The sequence below is a fragment of the Urocitellus parryii genome, chromosome 1 (genome assembly GCF_045843805.1).
Source record: "Urocitellus parryii isolate mUroPar1 chromosome 1, mUroPar1.hap1, whole genome shotgun sequence".
NCBI classification, from domain to species: Eukaryota; Metazoa; Chordata; class Mammalia; order Rodentia; family Sciuridae; genus Urocitellus; species Urocitellus parryii.
The window spans coordinates 79,882,227-79,894,424 of NC_135531.1; the positions used below are offsets into that span (position 1 = coordinate 79,882,227).

At 34.1% G+C, this 12,198-nt stretch overlaps 1 non-coding gene across 1 annotated transcript; it reads right to left on the reverse strand.

Moving 5' to 3' along the window:
- Positions 1–4,142: 4,142 nt before the first annotated feature.
- LOC113180771 (U6 spliceosomal RNA) lies at positions 4,143–4,249 on the reverse strand. Its single transcript, XR_003300508.1, has one exon. It is a non-coding gene; the product is annotated as a U6 spliceosomal RNA (small nuclear RNA).
- Between the last annotated feature and the right edge of the window lie 7,949 nt (positions 4,250–12,198).

The window sequence follows — 12,198 nt, forward strand, 5'->3', positions numbered from 1 at the left end:
ACAATGACAAATGTTTTATTATTCAAGATGAACTTCAGATAAAAGGAGTAAATTGTTAATAATTCTTGTTTTTGAATCGACAGTATTTGAGATATATCAGGCGAAGGAAGACCACTAAGTTTCTAGGCTAACAGATTTGTGATGCATGCACTTTTTTCTATCAAAATAAAAAAAAAAGTGGGGAGGGAATTTTAGGACACCCTTAGGCTTCATAACCTATTGGGAAATATCATATCTTATTCCAGAAAAGATTCAAGATGACTTACTTAAACAAAAACTAAAAATTGCATTTTACATTGAAGAATAGAAGATATTAGGGCACTAAAAGAATAAAAATAATTAGAGTAAGATAGAGATAAGGTAAGGCTTACTATAAAAGTCAATATAATTAAGCCAAGCAAAATTTTAACAACCATGACGCTTTATTCAGACAAATAAAATACAGATTGTACTCATTTTTTCTCTACCATTTTTTAAGGTAATTGCTGAGCCAATCAATGAAAGTGATTCAAGAAAAAATGGTTCATTTCATAAAGTTTGAAAAAAGGGAAGCCTAAGTAGATTAGAAGTGGTCTTAATGATTACTTCTGACTTTATAATTTTATGACCCATGCCAAATCTAAATGCAAATTAGAGTTGGAATTAGCACCTGTGAGATGTGCTAGGAAGAAGGTCCTTCTGTTTCATCTAGCATTCTTCTATTATAAAACTGCCTTTTCCCCAGAGCTGGTCAATTGATAATCTATTAGATCAGGAATCTGCAAATATTTTCTGCAAAGGCCTCTTAGTAAATATATTGGATGTTGAGGGTCATATGATTTTTTCAGAGCCACTCAACTCTGCCATCAAAAACAGCCATAAACATTACATGAAAGAATGAGTATGAATATACTTCAGTTAAACACTATTTACAAAGACGGGAACTGGCAGGACTCATTCCACAGGCATAGTAGGCCAACCCTTGCTTTAGACTAAGACAGGCCTTCACAAACTTTCCATCATACATCCAGCTGAGATGCCCAAGAACTACTTCAAAGTGTCTTCGAATTCCTGTTTTATCTTTAAAATTCATTATACTTGTGCATTGTACTTTATAAGAGCAAAATTAAATAACAACACACAAATATTTCACATAATGTTATAAAACTAAAATACTTCCCATTGGTATAGTTAAGGATTTGGGTTTTCCCAAAGAGAGGTCTGCCCTTGCTCTCAGCTCTGGGAGGTAGTCTATGTCATACCTTGTTAGGTGGATCTTTGCTTAAGGGAGGAGCTATTCTGACCAGAAGGAATGACCATGTGGCTCAGTGAGGGGACTTTGGGTCACTCATTACCAGTCAACCTAGATATTGAGTTCAATTGTGTTGGCAATCAAGCAGTCACACCTACATAATGAAACCCCAATAAAAAACCCTAAGCATGGAAATTAAGGTGAGCTTCCCTGGTTAGCAGTACTTCATGGGTATTTCCACATAGCATTCCAGAAGGATAACTCATCAGAACTCCACAGAAGCTTCACATTGGAATCATCTTAAACTACACTGTATGTATCTTTCTTTGGTTCAGTTTAATGTGTGTGTTCTTTCTCTACAGTAAGCAATAATGACTGGTAAAATAACTTTCAGAGTGTTCTGTGAATCCTTCTTGTGAATTATTGAACCTGAGAGTGGCCAAGGGAACCCACACACTAGCAGTTAGGTGTCAGAAGAGAGGACCATTTCCTGGAGGACTGAACCCTCAAACATTGCAGTACAGCTAACTCCAGATTCTACTGTATTTATCTTGTGTTTTATTCTGTCTCCTTGGGAGTTAACAAAGCCTAGTTGAGAGTAGGAGATTAAGGGAATTAATATCTCTGGTAAATGCATATCTGTGGTTTAGAAAGATGATGCCCATTACCAGGTTAGCACTGCTACTTATTAACCTGAATCACACCATTGGAGGGCTCTGTGTTTATTGACCCTACGCTGCCAATTTCAATTGCTTCAATGAACCTCTGACAAGTCCACAGCTATAGGTCCTAAGAACTCACTCGTTCATTTACAATCATTTCAGATATATCTTAATAATGCAATTAAACATTTTAATATGAACCTACATTTTGATGAAGTTACTAAAAATATTAACAGTTCAGCCCACATCTATATATAACTCTACCCTGAATTAGTAACAGACTCCCTGTATTCTGAAATCTTCAGACCCACTTGACATATCAAATTCAATTTTGCACATCATATTTTAAGGTGGTTATAATAAAGTGTACTGAAGACAGTTGTGTGGAGAGTGAGTAAATTTTTTAAATGTGTCTAAAAGCAATTGAAAAGATTGGGAACAGTTAAAATAAAAAATGTGTGTGAATAATAATACCTGTCAGCAATAAACAAAGGATGTTTTTTGTGAGAAAGGAAATTTATTTCTTTTATTACTCCACCGATAAATGGAAGAATAAAGATGAATAATTGCAAATGAAAGAAATTTTCATCTTGAATCAGTTGTTGAAATATTTTTTAACCATCTAGAGCCTTCCAACAATGGAATGGGTGGCTTTATAAATCTCTGCTCTTTTCATCATCAAAGGTATTCAAGCAGAGTCTGAATCATCCATTCTATGATTCATTCACTTAATAAATATTCATAAAGATTTATTATACTTAAGGCACTCTGCTGAGACTATGGAAGAAGCAAATATCGATCAGACTGAATTCTTCTCAGATAGTGGAGTTAAGACTTGAACTAAATAATCAGAATACAAAGTAGAAAAGGAAATGTGTCCTAGGAAAAGTATAAATAAAGTTGTACAGGAATGCAGAAGAGGGAGACATGATTTCCAGATCACAAATGCTGGAGTATTCTTATCTTTCACCCCACAATCCATTCTCTGCAGAAAATTAGGAAATCATTTCATATCAGGGGATTAACACTCTTGGATAGTCATCCAAGGAATAGGGTAAATGCAGAATCTTTATACTGGTTTCTAAGGTCAGATGTAATCTACCTTCTGCCTACATCCCCCATGCCCAGCCACAGAATCTTTCTGCATCCAGAACACACCACACTCCTTCCTCCTAAGAAGTTTCCATTTGTCAGTTCATCTGCTGAATACTCTACTTCCACATCTAGTTGTGGTTGGCAATTCTTTATTCTGTTTTCAGCCTCCATGATATTTCTCTCATGAGGCTATCTTGACTACCTTATCTAAATTAGCTGAAGTTAAAATCTCTCTATAGCTATCATCATTTTATTTTCTTCCGAGTATGACCAAGATCTGAAATTGTTTTTTGTTGTTCATTTATTTTTAAGTTACTCTTCCAACTAGAATGTTACAAGAGTAAGGATCTGTCTCTCTGGTTGGCTGCTGTTTCTCTAGCATCTGGATTATGCCCAGCACAGTAGGTATAAAATGAGCATTTATTAAGGCTGACTGAATAAAGAATTTTTTACACAAGGTCAGAACTCTGACAAGAATCTTTAATTCCTTCTAATTCTTACATTTTGTGATATCATTTCTCAATCATTCTTCTCAGCTAGGTCACCATTTTATTACTCCTAGGACTTTGGTCATTGCTTTCCTCTTGCTCTATAAACATTCTCTCCAATCTTCAGGCTCCAATGAATATGTATCCTTAGTTGTTTCTTTACTAACTCTTTCTGAATCATGATTGACTTTTCTTTTTATAAATTCTTAAAATTTCTACTAATTCATCATATCTTTTCCACATATTACTTTGATATTACTTTGTCTTGACTTCTTTTTTAAATTTTTATTTATATATTTACTCTAATTAGGTATATATGACAGCAGAATGCATTTTGATTCATTGTACACAATCGCAACACAACTTTTCATTTCTCTGGTTGTACATGATGTAGCATCACACCATATGTGCAGTTATACATGTATTTGGGGTAATGATGTCCATCTCATTCCACCATCTCTCCTGCCCCCATGCCCCCTCCCCTCTGATCCCCTCCTTCCCCTTTGCCCAATCAAAGTTTCTCCATTCTTCCCATGCCCCCCACCATTATGGATCAGCATCCACTTATCAGAGAGAACATTTGGCCTTTGTGTTTTTGGGATTGGCTTACTTCACTTAGTGTGACATTCTCCAACTCCATTCATTTACCTGCAAATGCTATAAAAAAAAAATATGGAACACTTCACAAATTTGCACTTCATCCTTGTACAGGGGCCATGCTAATCTTCTCTATATCATTCCAATTTTAGTGTTTGTGCTGCCAAAGCAAGCACTGTAGTAACTTCTTGACAGACATTAGAGTACCTATGATAGTGCATGATAGTGCTAGCCAACTAAAATTTGATGTAAACTACATATGTAATTTTCTAGTAGCCACAGAGTTAATAAGAAACTGGTGAGATTAATTGTAGTTATATATATATAACTACAATTAATATATATATATATATATATATATATATATATATATATATATATATATATTGTGGGAGGGGGGACCAGGGATTGAACTCAGAGGCATTCAACCACTGAGCTACATCCCCAGCCTTATTTTTTGTATTTTATTTAGAGTCAGGGTCTCACTAAGTTGCTTAACACCTCACCATTGCTGAGGCTGGCTTTTAACTCAGTGATTCTCCTGTCTCAATCTCCCAAGGCACTGAGATTACAGGTGTGCACCACCATACCTGGCTTGTAGTTATTTATTTTAATATAACAAAATATATTGGTATTAGTCCCCATTTTCAGTTGCTACAACAAAATATCTAAAACCAGGTACTCATAAGGAAAAGAGATTTGTTTAGCTCACTGTTTTGGAGACTGAGAGTCCAAGATCAAGTGACCCTATTTTTGACCTCAGATGATGGCCCTGTGGCTGTGTCACAACATGGTGGAGAAGTAGGAAGATAAATGACTACATGTTACAATCATGATAAGTAACCACTTTCTAACAACCTACTCTTATGAAAACTCACTGAGATCCCTTGAGAATTGCATTATGATCCCCTCATGTACTACTTACCCCTCCAGAGGCCCCACCTATTGAAGGTCCCACCCATGGTCAACACTGCCACACTGAGGACAGAGCTTTGAGTCCATGACTTTTGGGAAACACATTTAAAATCATGGCAATATCTAATACATTTCAACACTTAAAAAATTATCAATGATATATTTTACATAACAAAAAAGTTGCTCAATGAGAAATCATCTTACACTGCTTTAATATTAAAACTTCAAATTTAAAATAGTTAAATAAAATTGGAATTCCATTCCCCAGTCATACCAGCCATATTTCAAGTACTCAATTAACTGCATATGGTTAGTAGCTATATTTACTATACAATTAAATGGTAGACAGAGTGGTGCAGAAACACGTAGTGCTTAATTTATTGGGTACATAAATTAATGAGTAGGAAATGATTTAATTTTTAGTAAACATATATAAAACATGAATGAATTCCATTGTTTATCCAAGTGTGTTCCTAGGAAGTAGCATTAATAATAGAAAAAAAAAACACGAAAGTAAAAATAATACTTAGATTAATGGATGTCACAAGACCATTCTGTTTTGGCAAAAGTTGTGTTCCATATGCTTAAAGAAAATTATAATCCTGGGAAAAATTACCTCAGGGATGTCCCAACTCCCTCAAGATTTTGCTTCCTTATGCCTGTTGGGAGCTCTGTAAAACACAGTAAGGGAAAACTGGAGAAAAGGCTGTCACCCCTTTTTTGTGATAAGAGCAGATTATTACCACTCCTGCAGCCTTACTTTCATTTGAGCCTCTATTATATAAAAAAAAACTAAAATAAGTAAATAAACTCATATATTTATATACACATACGTAAACACAAGAGGAAAGAATGAAAATATAAAAAAGAATGAAAATGTAAATAGAATAAGAGATGGGAAATAAAATTTCAAAGGGAATATTCTAGAACCTAACTAAATAACCATAAGAATTTTAAAACAAAAAGAGCTTAGTTAAATTTGACTATATTTAAAAGTCATTTGACTTGAATTACAAAGATAAAAAAATCAAAAATATTTAAAACAAACTCTATGGAAAAAAGCTACAAATTTAACCAGTAAATATAGACTATTTCTATCACAATTATAATAGCTTACAGTTGTTCAGCACTTACCAAGTTTCTGGCACTGTATTCGCTCCTCTTTTCCACAACAAACCCTTGGGTAATACTCTCATTTTAGAAATGAGGAAATTGGGAATCAGTAGTTACCAGCATATCAACACTGCCAGGAAATGGAAGAGCTAAAATTAAAAGGTGAGAATATTTAGTATGATTTATTTTTTATAGAAATGTATGTTTTCTTAAAGGATGGTGTTATTGTTTGAAAGTATGAATCCCTCCAAAATTCACATGTTGAAACTTAAACCCTAATAGTATAGCATTAAGTAGTAGGGTCTTTGTGAGGTGATTAAATCCCAAGGGCAGAACCTATAAGTGGAATTAGTGATCTTATAAAAGGGTTGACTTTCAGGAACTTGATGTTTTGTTTTGTTTTGTTTTGTTTATCTGTTCATTACTTCCCCCATATAAGAACACAGCAGTCAAGCTGCCAACCTGGAAGCCAAGAGTGGACCCTCACTAAACAGCAAAATTCCCCACACTTCAATCTACAACTTCCAGTCTCCAGAACTATAAGAAGCAAATTTCTGTTCTTTATAAATTACACAGTCTCAGGTGTTTTGTTCTAGCAACATGAACTAAGACAAGCAGTTACACTCATAAAGAGGTAGAAACAAAAATCCATAAGAAAATACCTTCCTTCCTCAGAGCCCTGTCACACCCAGCATCCCCTTCAAAGAGCTAGTATATCCCAGTCAGCCAGAGATCCTTGCTCTTCCCTGAAGTTCCCCTCAGATATAAGGATTTTTGAGTGCAGAATTTACACATTCACATGAGATTATTCATGGGGGCAAGTAGGGATTTGGAGGAAAAGTCAACAGCTCAGTGGCTAACCTAAAGGCTGAGGATGCTGCTCAGTAGAACAAAGTGCTTGCCTAGGATGCAAAAGGTCCCAAGTTCAATCCCCAGTGCCACACACACACACACACACACACACACACACACTCACACAAAATATGTAACCCAAAACCCATGAGTGGCAATACTTTGTGCTTCCACCAATTTCCTAAGGACAAAATTTACCCAGTGCCAATAAGCCATACAAGCTAAACTCTATATGAGTGAAATTTAAATCTTAAATTAAAAAGAAAAAGAAAAATGGATCAAGATATGCAAGCAATACCCTGTCAGAAAAGAGGAGAGCAAAATGTTCACTATTCCTACAGAAAATAAATAGGCAAAACTTAACTCAGAAACAAAATCCACAGTAAGAAATATTTTTTTACCAACAACAACAATAACATTTAGTCAAAGTAAAATTTGACTACCAAGTATCACAATAGGTTTAGATCTTTTCTAATGTAAAATTTTGGTTCTTCTGCACGTTATCTAGTAGCATAACTTTTCTTACTTTGTGAATTTATATTTTTCTGGATATCTCTCTGATTTTTTTCTTTGCCTAAAGTAACCTCCCACATATATTTACTCAAGTTGTGTCTAAAATAAGTAATCAATATCAAATTAACCTTGGAATCTCTGTAGAAATGACATAGCTAGAGACCTAGAGCACTGTATCAGAGATAGATGGGCCTGGTTTCACCACCCTGGATAACATAAGGAGAGCATTCATATCCAAAGAGTATCCTAAAGTGCGTAGATGCCTCACTGTCTCTCTGTAATGTTTCTTCCATTTTGATAATTTTGTCAGAGCACACAGGCAATATTTTTTTTTCAAATTTGAACCTTATTTTGCATTTTTTGACCTGTCTTCCAAATAAATAAATGACTGTAACTTAGTATAATAATATTTTAAAAGAGGAAGAGGAATGAACTTCAGCCTCAATTCCACACAAATGTTGATAAGACTCCTTAAATTATATCAGAAAATCTAAAAGACTTTTTTCCTCAACCTTCACTAGAAACAGAATTTTAAATAGAATCCCCAATTTGTTATTAAATAAGCAAGATGTAAATTATAAATGTATTCAAAACAAATAACTCATGAAAAATAAACTGCACTCTTAAAAAACTGTAAAATGAGATTCTGGATTGCTAACATAGCTTTTGCTGATCAGTAAGAAAAACTGAAAAAGCAACAAATTAGTCTATTTTCTATGCAATTTTTATTCTATGAAGGGAAAAAAACTTAATAAGCCAATATAAATATTCTAGATCAGCTTAGAAGGAACACATTTTAGCACATATGGTTGCAGTGGACTGTCATAGAATCATATATAATGGTATTTTTTGTTACATATGCATACATGCGTACAATGCAACCTGATAATTAGGTCAATATCATTCCCCAGTACTATGGCTTTCGCTCCCCTCTTCTCTACCTGCTGTTCTCCTTCCTTTTCTCTGCTGATCTCCCTTCAATTTTTATGAATTCTCTCTCTCTCTCTCTCTCTCTCTCTCTCTCTCTCTCTCTCTCTCTCACACACACACACACACACACACACACACACACACACACACATCTTTCTTTTTCTTTATCCTTACTAGCTTCCAAATATGAGAGAAAACATATGACCCTTGACCTTTTGAATTTGACTTATTTTATTTAACATAATGTTCTAAAGTTCCATCTCTATATATGTCTGTATGTGTATTTGTGTGTGTACTCACACAAAGAGACAGATATAGATATATATTTAAAGGAATAAAGGAAATGTATCTATATAGATATATAGATAAATAGAGATATAGATAGATGGATAGATGTACATATACATTTTCTTTATTCCTTCATTCATTGATAGACACTTAGGCTAATTCCATAGTTTAGCTATTGTGAACTGTGCTGCTATAAACATGGATACACATGTACTACTCTAATATGCTGACTCTAATTCTTTTGAATGTATACAGAGTAATAATGGTGTAGCTGAATCATATAGTGGTTCTTCTTCTGGTCTTTTCAGGAACCTCCATATTGATTTCCACAGTGGTTGCACTAATTTACAATGCCCCCAACAGTATAAGAATGTTTATTTTTCTCCACACCATCACCAGCATTTATCATTGTTTGTATTCTTGATGACTGTAGTGAGATGAAATCTCAGAGTAGTTATCATTTGCTTTTACCTAATTGATAAATATGTTGAATGTTTTTCATATATTAGTTGGTCATTCTAATTTCTTCTTTGGAGAAGTGTCTGCTTAGTTCATTTTTCTATTTATTAATTGAGTTATTTGGGTATTTTGATGTTGTTTTTTGAGTCCTTTATATATCCTGAATATTGATCCTCTGTCAGAGGAGCAGTTAGAAAAGATTTTCTCTCATTCTGTAGGTTCTCTCTTCACATTATTCATTGTTTTCTTAGTTGTGAAGAAGCTTTTTAATTTGATGTCATCCCATTTATTTATTCTTGGTATTATTTCCTGAGCTTTAGGTGTCCTATGGAGAGAATCAAATCATGCCTGCACCTACGTGGAGGAGTATCAACCCTATGTTTTCTTCTAAGAGTTGCATACTTTAGAGTCTAATACCTAGGTCTTTGATTCATTTAGAGTTGACATTTGGGGAGGATGAGGTCTAATGTCTAATCTCATTCTTTTGCATATGGATAATCAGTTTTCCCAGCAACATTTGTTTTGTTTGTCTTTTCTCCAATGTATGTTTTTGGCACCTCTGTCAAGGATCAGATGACTATATCTGTGGAAGTTTATGTCTGTGTCTTCTATTCTGTACCATTGGTCTATGTGCCTGTTTTGATGCCAGTACCATGCACTTTTGTTGCTTTAGCTCTGTAGTATAATTTGAAGTCAGGTATTGTGATGCCTCCAGCATTGTTTTTTCAGCTTAGAACTGCTCTGGCTATTCTGAGTCTTTTACTCTTCCAAATGAATTTTAAGACTGTCTTTATTTTTCTATTTCGTGAAGAATGTCATTGGTACTTTGATGGGGATTGCTGGAAGCTATACATTGTTTTTGGTAATATGGCCATTTAAACAATATTAATTCTACTTATCCATAAACTTGTGGTCTTTCCATCTTGTGTCTTCTTCATTTTCTTTCTTCAATGTTCTGTAGTTTTCATTGTAAAGGTCTTTCACTTTCTTGATTAAATTAGTTCCTAGTAGGATTTTATTTGCTTCTTTGTTTTGTTTTTGTTTTTTGAGACTAGGGTGAATGGATTATTGTGTTTTTTTTCTGATTTCTTTCTCAATAGATTCATTATTGGTGTGAGGAAAACTGTTGACTTTTGTGTGTTCATTTTGTTACATGCTACTTTACTGAATTTGTTTATTAGCCCTAGATATCTTCTGGTGAAACATTTGGATCTTCTAAGTAAGATCATATCATCTGCAAATATTAATAGTATGATTTCTTTTCTTTTCCTATTTTTATCCATTGTGTTCCCTTCTACTGCCTAATTGATCTAGCTAGAATTTCTAGTGCTAAATTAAATAGGAGTGGTGAGAGATTTTAACAGAAATGCTTTTAGTTTTTCCCCACCCATTGTGATGTTGGCTTTATGTTTGTCATGTATAGACTTTATGATCTTGAGGTAAGTTCCTTCTATCTGTAGTTTCCTCAGTGATTTTATCATTAATGGGTGCTGAGTTTTGTCAAAGACTTTCTCTGCATCTACTGAGATAATTCTGTAATTTTTGTCCATAATTGTATTTATGTGATGAATTATATTTATTGATTTGCATATGTTAAACCATCTTTGCATCCCTGGGATAAAACCAACTTGGTAATGATGTATCTTCATAACATATTGTTGAATATGATTTGCTAATATTTGATTAAGGATTTTTACATCTAGGTTCATCAGGAATATTGATCTATAGTTTTCTTTTCTTGGTGTGTCCTTATCTGGTTTTGATATAAAGGTGACACGGGCTGCATAGAATAAGTTTGCCAGTGTTCTGTCCCTTGCTATTTTACGGAACAATTTGAGGAGCATTGTTCTTCTCTAAATATCTGGTATAACACAGCTGAGAATCCTTCTGGTCCTAGACTTTTCTTTATTGGAATATTTTTTTATTACTGCTTATATTTCATTACTAGTTATTGGTCTGGTCAGGTTTTGCGTGTCCTCTTGATCGGATTTTGGCAGACCACATGTGTCTGGAAATTCAACCATTTCTTCAAGGTTTTCCAATTTATTGAGGTACAAATTTTCAAAATAGTCCCCAGAAATCCTCTGAATTTCTGTGTTGTCTGTGATAATTTCTCCCTTTTCATCTCTGATTTTATTAATTTCGTTCTTTTCTCTTTTCCTTTTGGTTAGTTTGGCTAAGGATTTTTCAATCTTGTCTATCTTTTCAAAGAATCAACTCTTTGTTTCATTGATTATTTTTTTTTATTCTCAATGCTGTGTTGTGGGACCTGACGGAAGATGTTTGGGGTCTTGGTATGGAGTCCTGACAAATGAATTATCATATCTCTCTTGGGAATGAGTTAGCTAGTAAGGGAATTTGGCTTCTTTCCTCTCTTCTGCCCACTCCCACTTGCCTTTCCATTTTTCTCCTGAGTTGAAACAGAATGAGGCCTTCACTATTCTTCAGAACAGTAAGCCAAAATAAGTCAATTTTCTTTATAAATCACTATCAGGTATTATATTGTAGCAATGAAAAATAGGCTAAGATGTCAACCTTGCTATTTCTCTCACTGGCCTCATAACAACAATTATTTTAGCTTCCTTCATATTTTATGAGTATGAGCTGAGACATTGATCTATATTTTTAATGTAAATATATTTAAAATGCTTATAAAATACTTCAGATCTAGTTAGTTTTTGCAGCCCTCCCTTACAGCGCAAGAAACAACAATTTTCCAATGTTAATCTGGTTTTTGCAAATCTTTCCTCCAGAAATGAATAAAGAATCTTCAGCTATCAGAAGTATTTCTAGTCTGTTTGTAATTATATTTCTCAGTGGAAAAAAATCCCCTTTGTAAATTATATTTAGTTTATTTTATGCAAATGAGCATCACCCCACTCCAGCTAACTACCTCTGTGTAAATTGAGAATGCTGATTCTTAACTCTACAACAAACAAGAGGGGACTCTTCCAAGATCACTTTAAAGATTTACTAGAAATAGCCTTCTGTCTTCTACCTTTGCATTTAAACAGCTTAAGTTTCTGATATAAAATTGACTGGTACCCTCAATACA